The following is a 10,002-nucleotide window of genomic DNA, read 5'->3' on the forward strand; positions in this document are numbered from 1 at the left end:
CATTATCGGATCATATTTGTTTCACATGTTTGTTAAATTGAACTTCGACCATTTTAATGAAATTCCTCAAGATTTCTTGCATCTAAGATTTATATCTAATTAAATAAATCCATGTGGCTTTGCTAAAATCATTAGCGTCAGTTAAAAAAAATGTGCTCCAGTGAAAGATGTCACATTATAAGCTCCCCAAATGTCAAAATAAACAAGTTCAAAAAGGCCTTGAGAATGACTTTCATTAATGGGAAATGACAACTACGTGAACTTGGCAAGAGGACAAATTTCACACACAGTTTGTTTATTTTGTATCAAATCAGAGTCTTTAAATAATGATTTTAAACATAAATCAGAAACATGACCCAAACGCATGTGCCATATGTTCATTTGATCTTTATTTACCAAGGTGGCAACTATCATATTTTCACCATCATCAAGAATATAAAGTCCCATGCACTCTCTACCCGATCCGATCATCTCCAAGTCTTGTATTTGGCATGAAGAAGGAGAAAAGATGACATTATACTTGTAAAATTGACAGAGTTTAGATATGGATATGAGATTTAACTTGAAGGACGAAACAAATAACACATTATAAAGAGTAAGTTTTGGGGACAAATTGACTTGACCAATGTGAGATACAGAAGTGGTAGTTCCATTTGAAAATTTGATGGGCTTGAAACTAGTATACTTTTTGACATTAGTCATCAAGGATAAAGAGCAACATATATGATTGGTTGCTCCAGTATCTAAAATCCAACTAGTAGAATAAACCGAAGAAGCGCATGAGACACCCATTATTACCTGTCATGTTCACCATCGAACTTTCTTTACATGTCATAAGAAGAGATAAAAGTTGGTTGTACTGATCCATGGTCAACTGAGGAGCAATGAGCATGGAGTCCTTTGTGGCTGAATCGGCAAGAGATGCATTGGCAACAAGTTGATTACTAAGGTGTGGTGGGAACCCATGCAAATTATATTATTTGTCTTTCACGTGGCCTACTTTCCCACAATGATCATATTTTGGCCTCTCCTTTCCTTTGAATCGACTCTCAAACTGACCTTTTTGAAATCTAACATTTCTTTTGGCAACCACAGCGACATTTCCTTTCATAAGTGAGGGAATACGAATATCTCTTTGACACACTTCTTAAAGAAAAAAATTATAAGCCTTGTTAACTGTCGTCAGGGGATCCATAACAAGAGTGTTGCTTCTAATCCCCACATAAGACTCATTCAATCACATGAGAAATTGAATTAACTTCGCATTTTGCCTATAACCAGACAATGCTTTAGCTGCCCCACACAAACAAGACGACAAGACAAGTTGAGCATTGAGTTTGTCCCAATATATTTTCAGTTTTGTTTAATATACAGAAACCGATAATTTATCTTGATGAAACGTAATGATGAACCTTTGTAATTGAAATATACGATGTCCATTGACTCGAGAAAAATGCTCATGAAATTCACACCAAACTTCAACCACCGTTAGGGCATACATAACACTATCTACGATCTCTTTAATGAGAGAATTGAAAAGCCAAGAAAGAACCATGTTATTACATCTAACCCAAGCCATGACATTTGGGGAAGAAGCATATGGTTCAAGAAGACTTCCATCAACAAATGCCATCTTATTTTTTATAGTGAGGGCGACAGTCATAGCCCTAGTTCAGGACACATGGTTATCGTCTGTGAGGAGATTAGAAACCAATACCTAACCTGGATTGTCGGAGTGATGCAGGTAGTAAGGACTGTTTGTGTTAGCATCAATCAACATGATGCTACCAGTAATGTGAGTAGTTTCAGATGCTGACATATACTCGATGTTAAGAACAATAGCAGACGATGCTACAATTTATAAAACTGCAACTTCCCTATTCTGACAACAGGTTGGACCAACCACACACACTGCTGAATCAGACCTGCTCTGTTCTTCCAACACTGCAAAAAAGACTACAGTTCTACTACCAACTAACTGCTGGTGAGTATTACTGAGCAGCAGAGAACGTCGATAGGCAAGACAATATGAGATGTTATCTACAGAATAAATCTGGCAGAAGATGAACCTGTTGAATAAATGAACAGATTCAGAAGGCCTTGTAGAAAAAAATGAGCTTGATCTCGATCTGCACAAACACATGCATTGAAAAAAAATCCCAAGTCAATCAAAAAATCGACTACTCTGATACCATGTAAAGTGCGCAGAGGAATGAAAAAAAGATTTGTAAAGTGCGCAGAGAAATGGAAAAACGATTTGTAAAGTGTGTAGAGGAATAGAAAAATGATTCTATATTAAATTAATGACACCTACATTTACAAGTTTAATATATACACTTATACAATGACAAATTTTGAATAAAGCCGTGAACAACTTTCTTAAAAAACTACTTCCTTAAATCTTTGCATGTTATCCGATTCAAAACTACTTTAAATCTTTGCATGTTATCCAATTCATGATATCCTCAATAGTTGCCTTGATTATCATGGTTTCTCACAATAGAAAATATGATATCCTTGGGATATCTTTCCAAAAGCTTCAATAACTTCTTTGTAGGGATGGCAGTGGATTGGAGGAAATGGGGCTCTATCCCACCTTGCCCCGTTTGGAAAGGGGATGAACATGAAACAAGGATGGAGGTTAAAATCAAACCTCGTGTAGGGATGCAGCTGGGGATGGACTTACACTTTCTCTCGCCCAGACCTGTCCCCGTCCTCGATCCTCGCCTTGCCCCACCCCATCCTCAATCCTTATGTAGAGATGGCAGTGGATTGAAGGAAAACACCCCCGCCCCGCCTCGTCCCATTTGGATAAGGGATAGAGGACATGAAAGGGAGATAAAGGTGGGGATGGAGATTAAAATCAAAACCCGTGCAGGAATGGTGGCAGGGACGAAGGGTAGGATTTTGAGACAGAGCAGGGGTGAAGACCTTGTCCCCCAGCCCCACCCCAGTCCATTGCCATCCCTACTTATTTTTTATGGCTGTAGGTGAGTCAGACTTACCACCAATGCAAGGAAGCAAACCAACTAGAGTTTCAATCTTTTTGTGGGCATCCCTTTCCACAAGGAGACGAAGGAGGCTCCCAATGGTTGAGGGGGCCACCCACAGAGCTTTACTTCATTGGGATGTCAGCCATAGGAAAGACAAGCTAAGACCAATGTGATCATGTCTCCAATGCTCAGTGTGGTTTCTCTATGAAATAAAAGAAAAAAAAGATCAATATTTATTATTTGCATGTTGTTTTTGCAATGGCTACTAAGAAGTGTTAAAGGAACCAATCCAGATTCAAACTCAAAGAAAGATATAGACTCAAAGAAGTGTGTAGATGAGTCTTCGTACGAAGAAGGAAAGATAAAGGATAAGGTCATTAGCCAAAGAAATATTATCATCCAGCATTGTAAGTAGGGGCAGAGCCAAGATTGTAACCTAGGGTCAGCATAAATGCAAAGTAAAAAATACATAAAATAAAATAATTACTTATAAATTGTACTAATTCTAGATATTAAAAAAATAAATCAAAACTCTAATCCCAGATGCTTCACGAATTAAAACCATAACCAAATATTATATCATTCTAAAAAAATAAATCAAAACCTCGATTCCAACAAACATAAAAATTTATGATTTATGTTAATTAATAAAAAAACCTAATATTCTAACTAAAATCAATTCATTGATTCATGCTTAATGGTAATTAAAACACACACACAAAAAACCTTAGAACGATAAACTATTTGTTTATGTCAATATAAAAACACCAAATTAAAACCCTAAATCCTAACAAACATTATTCATAAATATGCTAATTAAAAAAAAATCAAAACTTCAAATTAAATATTTTTGTCATTTGACAAGCCAAAATAAAAAATAATAATTTCTAATAAAAATCAAAGATTTAGGGATTCGATAACCAAAATTAAGCCTTCATTAATGGAATCATGCTTAATAAGAATTGAAAAGAAAATATCACAAAATTACCCTAAAACCCTAATTACATACATATTCAAGTCATTTGGAAAAGCCTAATCAATACTCAAAGTCCAAAAAAATCATAGATTTAAGCTAATTGAAAAAAAATCCTAATATTCTAACCCAAATCAAGCGTTCATTACTCATGCCTAATGCTAATTGAAAAATAAAGCACAAGAAACCCTAACAAAGCATTCATAGTATTTAAAAAAAAACTACATAAAAAACCTAAACTCTAACAATACATTAGTCTAATTGAAAAAAAAAACCTTAAAATCAAAACTCTATCAAGCCTTTTAGAAAAATAAAATTAGAAAGAATAAGGAGACAATATCTCAACCATTATGGCCAGGGTCATGCACCAGGAAGGCCACCGAATGGCGGACAACCGAATCTAATTTGGCAAAGTTGAGAGAGAGAGAGAGAGAGAGCCTCAAGGGGTGTTGTACCGCTGTCGGTGCGGGATGGGCTGCCGGAGTGAAAGACAAAGCATGAGAGAGAGAAAGAGTTGGGGCCAGGGAGAGGGGCGTGGGTCAGATCTAGGTGTTCTCACCCTAATCCGACCATACATAGAGTCAGGGTGGGCACTAGCCAGCCACCCAGATGGTGAAGGGTGGTCACTGCCCACCCTGATCCGAACCCCCTTCTGAAAATACGTGCCCACCCTGGCCCCAATGTGGCTTCGCCCCTAGAGACACCTGGCCTGTGCTTAGGGTTGGGAAACTAGATGAATTGCTTGTGGCTCGACTTGTGTTTGGCTTGTAAAGAACTCATTCAAACTTATGAAATAAGCTCGGCAAGCTGAACATGAACAACAAATGTTGGGTTGTATAGGTTTGTTAATCAATAATAAATATATTCTACATATATGTTATATTCTAGAGTTTAGATGGTTGAATTGTTTGGCTTGCAAGCAATAAGTTCAAATCCTATTACTTACAAGTTTGAAATAATTATTTATTTTGTAAATGAGCCAGCTTGATCTTGGCTCAATAGGTTGAGGGTCAAAGTTCTAATATTTTCAACTATAAAAAATACTATTTTTTTTATAAATAAACTAGCTTGTACTCGGCACGTTAGCTTGAGAGCTCCTCATGAGTGCAAGCTCAGCTCAACTCAACTCAAAACAAGAAATGGGCCAAGCTTGAACACCCTCTATTCAGTTCATTCCACTCGTTTACCAGCACTGTGTTCAACTCTCAAGTAGACACCTGCATTACTTGGCCTAAGTTGCCTCATGCATCCAATGGTAAAAAAATTGGATGCAACAGAAATAGCTAAAACTTACAAGCTGTTGAAATGATTCACGGGCATGCACTGAATGCACTAAACAAAAGTTGCCACACTTAAGCATAGGGGTGTCAACAGGTTGGGTTTGACCCAGACCCGACCTGTACTCAGGGTTTAGTGCTAAAGAACAAGGTCTAATTAGAATCCAAGTCAGACTCAAGGGGTATGATTTATGAAATTTCATACCAGATCTGGGTCTGACCTAAATTCTGATTAAGATCTAAATTTTTTAAACATTGAGCCATGATTGAGCTCATGATTGAGACATTGTTTTTTTGAAATTTGTATGTTGAAATGTTTTAAAAAACATAAACTCTGATGTATTCATTTAAATGTTGAAATTATCCATTTTGTATGAATATGCATGCTAGAAAATATTGTTTTTGTATGTTATGCATGTTGAATAAAGGCATGAATGTTTTATAAGCATGTTATGAGAGATTTTTGGGCATTGTGTTTGCCAAAAATCAGATTTTGATAGGTTGTTGAGGGTTTTGTGAACAAAGGAGTCAACCTCTGTTTGTATTTTGGGCTTTTTGTTGTTGAACAGAACTGCACAACAGTCGATCCATGTGTATTGTGCATTTGGTTTGGAGTTAAGAAGAACAAAGGAGTCGACCCCTGTTTGTATTTTGGGCTTTTTGTTGTTGAATAGAAATGCACAACAGTTGACCCATGTGTATTGTGCATTCGGTTTGGAGTTCAGAAGAAGAAAGGAATCGACCCCTGCTCTGTCAACCCTTATAAGTTCATGTGATTTAAGGCAACCCTAAGGTCAACCCTCAGTTTTGGAGAGTCGACTCTCAGGGTCTGTTAAAAGAACCTAAGTTAGTAAGGGTCAACCCTTATTGCTCTGTTTTATGTTTCTAAGGCTCGAGGGTCGACCCTTGCAATGGTTGTGTGTGTGTATGTTGAGCAGACTTGCGAGGGTCGACCATTGTGCTTCAAGAGTCGACTCTTGTTGGGTTGTGGTGTTGACACAAACCCATGAGGGTCGACCCCTGATTTCAGAAGTCAACTCTTGCTGAGTCTTGGATTGACCCTAAAGTGTTCAGGTCGATCGATCATAGCACTATGCATGGACTCCAGTGTCTTAAACAATATTTTTGCAACTCTTTGACCTAGTTTTGAATAAAATGTATTTGGGTTTTTGTTTGTCAATCTATGAGCATGTGATTTTAGAAAAAAAACTCATATTTTCTTTAAACTTTTGCCAAAGCTTCTGTTGTGAAAATGATTTTGGTACTCTTGAAATATTGAATTTCTGAATACTTTGAAAGTGATTTTGTATTCTTGAAGGTTCTAGATTTACATATACCTTTGAAAATGCTTTATGAAATCATATAGCCTTACATATGTATATGTGCTCTTAAGAAAGTCTTTAGGATTTAGAATAGCTACCAAATTAATATGATTTTCAAACGTTTTTGCTGAATCTAGAAAACTTATATATATATATATATATATATATATATATATATATATATATATATATATTGGAATAATTTTTGTAATCTTTAATGCATGAAGATGTGTATATATGTCTATTGAAAATTTAGTATTTATATACCTTGTCATGTTTTGAATTGTGTTATTTTTGTACTTTTGATTTTGAGAAAGTACCCGACACTGTGAATCAAAGGCGACTTATGCAATTCAGGGATGACTCCTGTTGATTCATAGGTGTAGAGCCAATCTAAGGGTCGACCCCTATTCTTGGAAGTTGACACTCGAGGTCCCGATGTTGACCTCTGGCCTTAGAGGGTCGACCCATTGAAAGGTGTGAGTCGACCTCTTTTTGGAATAAAATAGCTTCTGTTTTAGAAAGAGTCAACCCTTGAAAGTTGAGAGTCAATTCTTCTGAGCAGAATAACTTCTTGTTTCAAAAATAGTCACTGGTGTGGTGAGAGTTGACTTGAATAGCAAGTTTTTGTTCAAGAAGAGTCAACCCCTGAATTGACAAAGTCAACTCCTTTGCACCATATTTAATGATTTTGGTGTTTTGAACCTAGATAAAGGTTGTTTAGCCTACATAATGCATGGATTAACTGTGGATCAGGTTAAGGAACATGTATGTGATGTAATTAAGGGTTGTATGCATCAATTTGGTTTTTGTACTCCAAGGATGGTCCCAATCATTTTGAGATGCTAAATGAGATGCTCATAAATAGGTGATCTCTGAATTGGTTTAGCATATTGTGTGTTTTTTGCATGTTTGAGCTAATATGCAGATGTGTATGTAAGCATGCTTTCGGTGAAATGATACATATATATGTATATATATAGGTATAAAAAAATATGTGATTAAGTTAGATCATGATACACAGATGTATTTATTAGGATTTATAATGATATGCTTGGTATAATGACCTTATGCTGAATAATGTAATATAGCACTAGGTTGTGTAATTAAGTTAACTTTCTAAATGATTAGAGATATGTAGGTCTAAAGGGACTACGTATTAGTTGTGGGGTTTATAAAAGGGTCAATTTTATGAATCTACCCTTTACAATTAGATTGAACCTTGGTAGATGAGATCTGCCCAAGTATGAGTTTATTGTGGATGATGGTAAGGCCTAAAAAGAATATGATGACGGTGAGGCACAATGGTGACCCCAAGTGTGCAATTAAGTGTTGGCATAAAAAAATAAGAATCTCATAAGTAAAAAACTTAAGGTAACTTGTTGGGAAAGGCCTTGTGTACCCAATGAGTACTATGAGAACTAAATTCATAATGCATAATAAGTAAATATGAAACAAGTTACACAAAAATTCAAAGTCACGCCCTCAAAGATGGGGTGACCTATAAATAAACTCAACTCATTGAGCGAGTTAGTACCAACCCCGTAGATGTTGAGTTGGAGGCGGTGACAGTTTCTGATAGGCCTCATTCTAGTCACTGAGGGTAGACCAGTCCCCAACCACTACAGCTTAGGGGACAAATACTCCTTTTAATGTATGCTAGTGGTAGTGCACTATAAATTTCCAAAGAAATGAACACCTTGACCAAAAGTTCTAGACTCTTGGTGCTGGTGAATATGAATGCTCTTGAGAGATAATAATAAAATATTAAGAAAACACAAGTGTGTAAAAATACACCCCCAAGTAGACTGATGAGCATAGAGCGGCCCAAACAGTGGTGCCCCCATAAAAAAGAAAAAAAGAAATCAAAACAATAATGCATCATGTAAAGAGGAAAAGAATAAGATAAATAAAAGATTTATAGAATACTTTCATGCATCTAGGATATGCATGTATGTGATCAATTTCTTAGTTAGAGGTTGAGTCAATTCCCGCAGAGAGTCGGGAGTTTGGACTCATGTTAAATCATAGACTTAGTTGGAGTCCGGTTAGGCTAGTGACCTATCTGTATCCGTTATTGCAGAACGAGTGGTCTTGTTCCTAGTGAGACATGTGGTTAGACTCACCCTTACTTCTTTCCCCCCTTTCAAGTACTTGTGGGAAGACGCACAACGAGGATGATAGATACTAAGGACTCAGACACCCCTGGAGCAGATTCTGGACTTTTCTATTTCTGGGACTATAGTTGTAATTACGACTATTTGTATATTGGGTCTGCTCCGTGTTTTGGATCCATTCATTTTTTTTCATATTGGTACCCCATGTTGGGTATATTTTGTAAACAATATTGGTTGTTCACCAAATTTTTAGTAGTTGAACATTGAATTCAGAAATGATTGGTTTTGTAAATAGTTTATAGTTGAAAAAACTTTTGTATGAAAAATTGAATACTTAATAAAATGAATTATTTTGTAAATTTCCGTTATGTAATGAAATACCAAGTGTGGATGAGTTCATCTCCATCTAGTTGCTTTAAAAAGAAAACCTTTAAATATGTTTTCTTCCATTGTGTTCTAAATTAATTGAAACTATATATCAAAAAAAAAAAACTTGCTCATTTTTTTTAGATTGTTGCAAAACATGTACCATACATTTACATGGTCAAATCACCCAAAAATAGTATCTAACACTAGTGTAATCAAAGCATGTACACTTAAGCTGTGTTACACCTACCACACACACACACACACACACACACGTATATATATACATGTGTGTGTGTGTGTTCTAGCAACAATATATGTATATGTGTGTGTGCTAGAAAGGGGGAAACCAAGGACCAACAGGGGCTCCACTTGTCTAGTAGGAGCATCTAGTGCATATTACCTTGTCTTGGGACATTGCAAGTTTGAATCCCAATGGTATCATTGTATAACTGGTAGGGGTCTGCCTAACCCCAGCTTGCCTTTAAAAAACAGAAGGGTCAAACCAAGGGGAGCGGGAAGGATCCCGACCCCTACAAGAATTAAAGAAAAATATTTATATAGGGTCTAGACTCATGTAAGCTATGTGGGTCCAAGCCCACCTCCCCCCCCCCCTCTAAAATAAAAACAAAAATATTTTTGCTATTTTGGGTTTTTAGATTATGCTTTGACAAGGAAACATATAAGGGAAAAGTTGGTTAAAATTCCTCATTGTTTTAATTCCAAAATTAGCATCACCTTTTCAAATCTAATTGAATATAGAGTTATTAGGTTTGGCTTTGACAAGAAAACATATAAGGAAAAAGTTGCTTGGAATTCCTCATTGTTTTAATTCCAAAATCAGCATCACCTTTTCAAATCTAGTTGAATATAGAGTTATTAGATTACGTTTTAACAAGAAAACATATAAGGAAAAAGTTGGTTGAAATTCTTTTTTTTTTTAATTCTAAAATT

The sequence above is a fragment of the Nuphar pumila genome, chromosome 6 (genome assembly GCF_984573655.1).
Source record: "Nuphar pumila chromosome 6, dmNupPumi1.hap1.1, whole genome shotgun sequence".
In the NCBI taxonomy this organism is placed as follows: domain Eukaryota; kingdom Viridiplantae; phylum Streptophyta; class Magnoliopsida; order Nymphaeales; family Nymphaeaceae; genus Nuphar; species Nuphar pumila.